Source organism: Euphorbia lathyris, chromosome 1, assembly GCF_963576675.1.
Source record: "Euphorbia lathyris chromosome 1, ddEupLath1.1, whole genome shotgun sequence".
Lineage (NCBI taxonomy): Eukaryota > Viridiplantae > Streptophyta > Magnoliopsida > Malpighiales > Euphorbiaceae > Euphorbia > Euphorbia lathyris.
Window position 1 is genome coordinate 14,820,508 of NC_088910.1, and position 8,266 is coordinate 14,828,773.

The 8,266-nt window shown below is 40.4% G+C and overlaps 1 non-coding gene across 1 annotated transcript; it reads right to left on the bottom strand.

Moving 5' to 3' along the window:
- Nucleotides 1–7,714: 7,714 nt before the first annotated feature.
- LOC136216091 (small nucleolar RNA R71) lies at nt 7,715–7,821 on the bottom strand. The gene has a single exon (XR_010683084.1). It is a non-coding gene; the product is annotated as a small nucleolar RNA R71 (small nucleolar RNA).
- Between the last annotated feature and the right edge of the window lie 445 nt (nt 7,822–8,266).

Consider the following 8,266-nt stretch of genomic DNA (forward strand, 5'->3'; position numbering starts at 1 on the left):
TCATCCCCTATCCTTATCTTTATTTTATGTTTTTTTTAGTTCGGGATTAAAAATCCCGAACGGCCCGTGTCGGCCGAGCAGCTGGCTCGGCCGACCAGCTCGGCGAGCAGGGCGTCAGTGCACTGCTCGCCCGAGCTGGGGCATTTTGTTTTTTTTTTAGTTTGGGATTAAAAATCCCAAACAGCCCGTGTCGGTCGAGCAGCTGGCTCGGCCGACCAGCTTGGTGAGCAGGGCGTCAGTGCCCTGCTCGCCCGAGCTGGGGCGTTTTGTTTTTTTATTTTTTACTTTAGAGAGAGTATGGGGTGCAAAGCTTGATAATGTAATAAAAATACGAATTAAAAACTAACAACCAAATTTAACCAAAACAAAAAGAAAAGAAAAATGCAGAAATAATTGTTCAAGCTTTGAATTTAAACCGAGGAGAACTCGCTTTCTCCCCCTTACTCAATCCTTTCTCAGGATCTTTGGATTCTTCTCCGTTGTGCTTGGGAGAGAACCCTGTGGCTTTTCCTTCCTGTCCCTATTGATCTGGGCTACCTGATTGCACAGATCCTTGCAGAAAGCTTCATTGTTGGCAAGCCTAGCCGAGATCTCCTGTAAGAGAGTAACCACCTCGTCAGATTCCTTAGGAGGTTGCATTGGCCCTTGGTTCTACTGTTGATATGGGGGCATGCCAAGCCCCTGCTCTCTATGTTCCTGAACAAAACCGCTGGGAGGTCGAAGCACATTCTGATTTGAATTCCCGTAAGATAGGTTCGGGTGCTGAGGCCTCCTATAGTTGTTGTTGTTGTTGTTGTAGGAGTTGTGGTTGTTGGGGTTGTAGTTGTTATAGTTCTGGTTGTACCTCGGTTTCCCCCCAACATAATTGACCATCACCACCCCATCTCCAGCGAAAGGGCTCCCTACTTGACAGTCCTTTCCATGGTGGTCGCCGCCACAGTGCACACAGGTGGGAGGTTGGCTGAATTTAGCCAACAGGACGTCCATCTTCCTACTTATATCCGCAACACTTGGATTTTGTTCTTGTTCTTCCACAGCAAACACCCACTGCCTTATGGGGCCAGCGAGTTTCTCCTCTTGCCACTGCACGCTCTTCCTAGCCATCTCGTTAATCATGTCCTACGCCTCTGTTGCTGTCTTCCTGAACAAATCTCCACCCACTGCGGAGTCTAAAATAGCCCTGTTGGTGGGTGTCAATCCGTGATAGAAGACGCTCACCAATTGATGCTTGAGTATGTCATGATGAGGGCACATGCGCAACATTTTTCTGAATCGGGTCCAAGATGTGTGGAGCGCTTCGTGCTCGGGTTGGTGGAAGGATGTGATCTCACCCCTGAGCATTGCTGTCTTCGAGGGAGGAAAGTAGTAGGACAAGAATTCCTTCTCCAATCCTGCCCAAGTCGTGATTGATCCGGGCTCCAGTGTTCTTAGCCATTCCAAAGCTTGCCCAGTTAGAGAAAATGGGAACAACTTCAGCCTAGCAGCATCTTGGGGAACCCCATTTGTTCTCGTAGTGTCTGCGCACATTAGGAAGCGATCCAGATGATCATTCGGGCTCTCATGTGCTTCCCCTCCAAACAATCCAGTCTGTTGGATCAAGTGAATTATACCGGACTTGATTTCGTATGTATTGGCCGAAATATTCGGAGCGGCAATGCCGGACAAATGCTGGTGTCGATGTGGTGCCAGGATCTCACTCATCAGACGAGTATCATTTTCTGGCCCGGTGTTCTCAGTGTTCCGTTCATTGTTTCGTTCATTATCAGTCATTTTGATAGGCTCGATGATCTCGTCTTGCTTCAGTTTTCCAATCTGTTTGCTCCTGCGAAGAGTACGTTCAAGTTCAGGGTTAAGAGGGACACATGGTATTCTTGCTGATCTTGTAGGCATATGCTGAGAAGAAATAAATACAAGAAATAAATGAAAGCAGAAATTTTTCTTATGAAAGAAAATTATACACATCATACAAGGTTGCACAGTTTTATACAAGTATTCTTATTATTGACAGATATAGATTGATGTACATGGTACAAACTAGTAGAGATAAACAAGTATGTATAAGTATGACTCAGAATATGAACAAATATAAATATAAGAATGAACAAGTATAAAAGGTATAAACAAGCACAGACAGAAAAGTATAGATGAATTTAACAAGTATAGATACACGTTTGTATAAACAAGTATAAATAAGAATAGGTATGAACAACTACGCATGTTATGAGAAAACACGGTAGATATAAACAAGTATAGAAAGGTCATATGTACTTTATGTATAAACGAATAAACAAGTATTTGTATACGCAAGTATGAATATAAACTAGTATATATAAACAAGTATATAAACAAGTATAAATGATATAAACAAAGGATATTTACAATGAATGCCTAAACTAACAAATCGACCTTTGGTTCGATATTGCAGAAGAAATAAATCCCCGGCAACGGCGCTAAAAATTTGATGCGGCCTCACGTGAATGAGGCCGATCTTAGGGATAAGTGTACCCCGTCGTTATCAAGTAATAAAATTCTGGAAAAGTCCAGGTATCGTCCACAGGATTTATTTCTGCAAGTATCGAGCTACTTGGTTTCAGGTGTTATCTAGGCTTTGGGGATTTTGAGTTTGTTTTTCTTAAGTTAATCTACTCCTAGGTTGAATTATACTATTCTTAGCTAAATTATTTGATTCTAACTAAGTTATTCTACGCCTAATTAAGTTACTCTACCCCTAATTAAGTTAAACTACTCCTAAGTGATCTTTTACCAATGCAATTACCCGAAGGAACATGAAAGGATACGATGATAATGAAAATAGGTTGTTTATACAACGGATTTAAAACCTAATCTAAGTCACTTGTGTCCGAGGCGATTAACCCAACCTATCCTCCTAAAGTCCCTAGTTCGTGATTCCCTTGTAAGGCCGAAACTAGCTCTAAGGCTCAACAATTTGGGCTTAATCTTCTATAGGGTCGTCAATCCTATAGGCACTGACTAGGTCAGATTCAGCTCGCAATATGTGCCAACTTAATTTTGGGATTATCGAATGAGTTAACCAAATCAGACAAAGCGTAAGACAAAGATTAAAGCAATAAAACGATTGAATAAACAAAACTATAATATATATCAAAGATGAATAGTATTGTCACAAAGTTACAATGAGCCTAGGATTCATACCATGTATCAGAGGCTAGACAGAATATAAAAGAAGAAAAATCTCTTTCAGGGAACCTGTCTACCAATGCAGGCGTCTTCCTAGGACTTAAGGATGGAGCTTGAGCAATCCTCGGTGAACGGAGCTTCGGAGGTGTCTTCAATGGAGGTTTGAAGGATATGGAGGAGGTGGAGAGGATTTCTCAAGGTGGAAGCTAAGGAAATTACAAAGATAAAAAGATATCTAATTTACATTGGAAAAATCCTATTTATAGACGCGGCTCGGGCCCTCTTCTTGACCTATTTCGTGTCCTTATGCAGGTAGGAAGTCGTGGGACCGGTCGTGGAGTCGTGGGAGCAGAATTGGTCTTTTTGACCAATTCCCGCAGGTCTGCTCGTCGAGCAGGGCGAGCTGCTCGGCGAGCAGGCACTGCTCATCGTGAGCAGGCTCCCTGCTCGCCCGAGTAGGCACAGCCTGCTCGGTGAGCTGGCCTACGAAGGCCAGCTCGCCCGAGCAGGCCCCCGAGGGCCTGCTCGGCGAGCTGGCCTAAAATAGGCCAGTTCATTGAGCAGGCTTGCCCGATACGCCCCCGCACGGTCACCGAATGCCAAAAATGTGTTTTTCGCCCAAACTTATCCCTGCGCATGCACAAAAACTCCAGATAACATTAGTCCAAAGGCTAAATTGACCCGGCAATCACTTATTTTGAGCAAATGCTTCATTCGGTGCGACTTTTGACGGAACAATTAGCTTCAAAAGATAACGGAATTATAATATGCATGCCATTTTGGCCGTATTTGCCTAAATTGATCATAAAAAGAGCTTAAACAACGAAAAGTAAATAAAACGTTTCCAATTTCTAACTAACTCACACAAAAGCATTTAAATGCGAGAATTGCTCGCTTATTAACTAAATAACGCTAAACCCGTCCTAAAACCGTACCCAAAGATAGGGGTTTTTTACCCCTATCACACGTGTGTGTGCTTAAACTCTACTAGATGCGGCTACTTAGGGGCAAGTGTACCCCATCGTATCAAGTAATAATCCGGTTAAGAATGGGTATCGAATCCACGGGATTTATAACCACAAGTATTAAACTACTCGGTTCTATTCGTTATCTAAGCGGTGAATACTTTAGGTTGGTTTGGGTGACAACTACAAACTACTTCTAAACTATGGTGAGACAGACTTATGTAACCGAAACTCTACGGGTTGCGATAAGATATAAATATAATAAACAAAGACTCCGAACATATACGATTGATGATTTACTCTTGCAAAGACGACTACGTGTAGTTCGACCGACCCGTGAAGTACTTAGACTACGTGGTTCCTAGTCAAGGCATGTCTAATGCTAAGGATCAGAAACTAGGGCCCCTAAGTTCCGTGGCTTGTCAATTTCTATGGTTTCCTGTGTGTCACTTCCAGTAAGGCAGTGCTTATATGGTTCCCTAAAGATGACCCGTAAAAGGGCACCGGTAATCGTGCTCCCCTACACAATAATGAATTACAAATATCAAAACAAGTAATAAACATTAACACGTATAGAGAAACGGAAATTGCAAATCATATATTATGAATATGGAATGAAAAACGTGGAATACAACCAAGCCTAGTACATAGGAAGAGTGCAAGCTAATTAGCAAGTAGAAAGGGAAGAATCGGCCCTTGGAACTAGCTAACCGGACTCAAGGCCGTCTCTTAGGTCTTAGAGGTGGAACTTCTTGAGCTTGGTGGAAGAGGATGGAATGGAACTTCGACGGAGTAAATGAACAAGCTCTCAAAGTGGTAGAGTTTAGTTACATAAAATCTGAATGAGGAAATGAGTGCTAATCACTCTTATTTATACACATCAAGTTCGGGGTAAAATCGTAAATACACAAGTTACAAGTAAGAATTCACACTATAATTGCAGGTTTCACAAGGCACGCCTCGCATGTCTGCCATTTTAGCCCATTCCGTTGATAATTTCTTCCCGCGTGGGCCAATTTCAGACCTGTTGATTCAACCATGCCCCGCGTAGACTGGGGTACGCCCCTGCGTGGTTGAGCTCCTAGAACTTTGTTGCTGGATTATGCCTTGGACGCCCCGCGTAGGAATGGGGGACGCCCCGCGTAGGTGAGCTCCTGGAACTTTAGTCATTGATTCAGACCTTGTACGTTGCGCGTACCCTGTCCTACGCCTCGCGTGGTATGTGTTGACCATGTGGGAATGCGTAGTTGACTGCCGTGATCTAGGGGGCATTTGTCCTACGCCCCACGTGAAAGCTTCCACGCCCCGCGTGTCTTGATGAATTATCACTTTGTTTATTTCTAACTTGTTCCTGCGAAATACGATCCTCTAGAACCGAATTAGCTTAACGTTTATTTTTCTGAAATTAATCAAAAATAAAGGAAATTAACTAAAAACATAAAATTTATTTTTGTTTTGTTATTTATTTGAAAACATACTATTTTGTAATCAAACTTACTTATTAAGCTCAAAATTAGACCATAAATCACGCTAAAAGATAGGGACAAAATGTCCCTATCATATTCTCCCAGCCTTTGTTTATATGTACCATACATGTTTTCCATTGTTTCCAATTTTGTTTTTACTTGTTTTTGTCTCCTTCCAATTTTTAAATTTTCACCTTTTGTGTTTTATTTTCAAGTATTGTCTCTCGTTCGTGCTCGTTTCGCAATTTTAATTAAACCTTCATCCGTAACCAACAAAAATTACAAAAATCAACAAAAGAAAAACAAATCCTGAACCGCGACACGCGTTTTTCAGCTCCCCTTCCTTTCGTCCGAGGACCAATTAATTGCTCCCCCATTCTCGGCCGAGAATTAATTATTCTTGGTAAGTTCATCAAAACCTGGAGAGCCATTCGCACACTTTCGTTTTCGACAAAACGCGTTCGTTCGGGTGGATGAAGACATCTCTTCGTAGAGGATACGTCCCTTCACAACGGACACGACATTTCAATCACGACTCTTCAACATCTATAAATAAAGAGTTGATGGAGAGTTGTAGATAGATAGAAGAAAGAGATTAGTATAGAATTTATGCAGAAATTCCGAGTCAAGTGATTTAGAATTTAGATTTCATTTCTGTAAAAAGCAATACGATGTACACACATTGTTTATTCAATAATTACAAACACAGTACCGTTTAGATTTGTTCATATTAGTTTACATTTTGGTAGAGGCCGACCGCATCCCTATTACGAAGTTACAGCGAGAAGATTGAGTAGAGAATCTGCCCCTGAGTCTGACAAACTCTAAACGAAACCCAAGGAAAGGATTGACAACCCGTTCACTTGCAAGTCGTGAAATGTTTTCATGCTCCTTGTTCTCTGTAAACTTGTATCAAATTTATATTTCATCTAATAAAGTCTGTTCCATTCGATAGATTTTTATGCAGCACTTTGGTAAAGGATCCGAAGTGGATGCTGGTGTTTTCATTAAAACGTAGTTAAATTCAAAATCTTTACAAGGAAACTTTGTTGAACACTTAGGCAAATTGCTATCATCAGTAGAGTATCAATTTGGTTAAGGTAGCGATCTAACCCAACCGTAGGAGGATTGACTGCAGTTCAAAGCCCTAAAATTAGAAGAACCGTCATTTATTTCATTGTTTTAATTTATGCAAAGTTTAAAGTTGTTTTCTTTGCTTAATGCAAACGAATACATTTGTTTACTTTTCTAAAAGAACTAAACGTTCCTGTTTTGTAAATTCATCCCTAAATCAGAAGTATTTTCTAACATTTGCTATACTCTAATCTAATTCTTATTCTAGCAATTTCAAAACCAAATCCAATTCAACGATTTTACATATTATAAACCTTAAAAGTAAATCTAACTGATTCAAAATAAGTTTTTGTTAAAAAGCGTTCCCTGTGGGATCGATATCTTTATTACTACAAGCGTATACCGGGGAACGCCAAAATTTTTGACAAAAATTTAGATTTTTCGTATTTTATTTCGAATCTAGGTTTATTCATACTTATTCAAAATTTTTTATTTTATTTATTTTAAGTTACTAACATATTTATTTTTTTCAAATTCTGTTTCGAAGGTAGTTTCGGTTCGTGCAAAATTTCAAGTTCATGCGCAGTTCTCGAAGTTCGGGCACGCCACCAGACCCTATTGACCCAGAAATTGAAAAGACTCTTAAAAAGAACAAGAAAAACAAGAAAAACAAAAACAAAACTCCAATAAAAACTAGAGTTACTGAGCCGGAAATTATGGCCACACTCATGGATTACGCTAGGCCAGGAGTGGCCGGTGTAACAAACAGCATAGTTAGACCCCAAATAAATGCAAATCAATTTGAGATTAAGCCAGCATTGCTTAATATGTTACAAAATAACGTAACATTTTACGGGTTACCTAGAAATTTGTGACACTTTTAAAATACCGAATATGACTACGGAAGCAATCAACCTTCGCCTTTTTCCTTTTACTTTGAAGGATCGGGCCAAAGAATGGCTGACTTCTATGCCAGCCGCATCATTTGAAACTTGGGAACAATTAGCCCAAGCATTTTTATCAAAAAAAATTCCTTTAGCAAAAACCGCAAGAGTCATAAAAGAGTTAACATCTTTCTCTCAAAATGATAATGAAACTCTTTATAAGGCTTGGGAACGTTTTAAAGAACTTCAACGTTTATGCCCACACCACTAATTACCTGCTGAACTTTTAATGCAAACATTTTATAATGGATTAAATCCTACAACTAGAGGTTCATTGGATGCTATGTCTGGAGGGTTATTCATGAAGAAAACATCGGCCCAAGCAAGAGAACTTTTGGAGGAAATGGCAATCAACAGCAGTATGTGGCCCGCGGAGCGTGGACACGTACCAATGGCGAAACCATCATCCTCAACTACGTCATCAGTTAAAGGTATAGTGAATCTTGATCCAGTTGCGATGTTGCAAGCCCAATTTTCTGCCTTATCGCACAAAATTGATAGGTTTATGGCACCGTGTGATCCTAATGGTAAGCCAATCCAAACGGATGTGGATTATGAAGGTATGAGCGAAATTGAACAAGTAAATTTTGTCCAAGGGCAAAATCAAACTAATAACCCTTATGCCAATACATATAATCCTGGATGGAGAAATCATCCT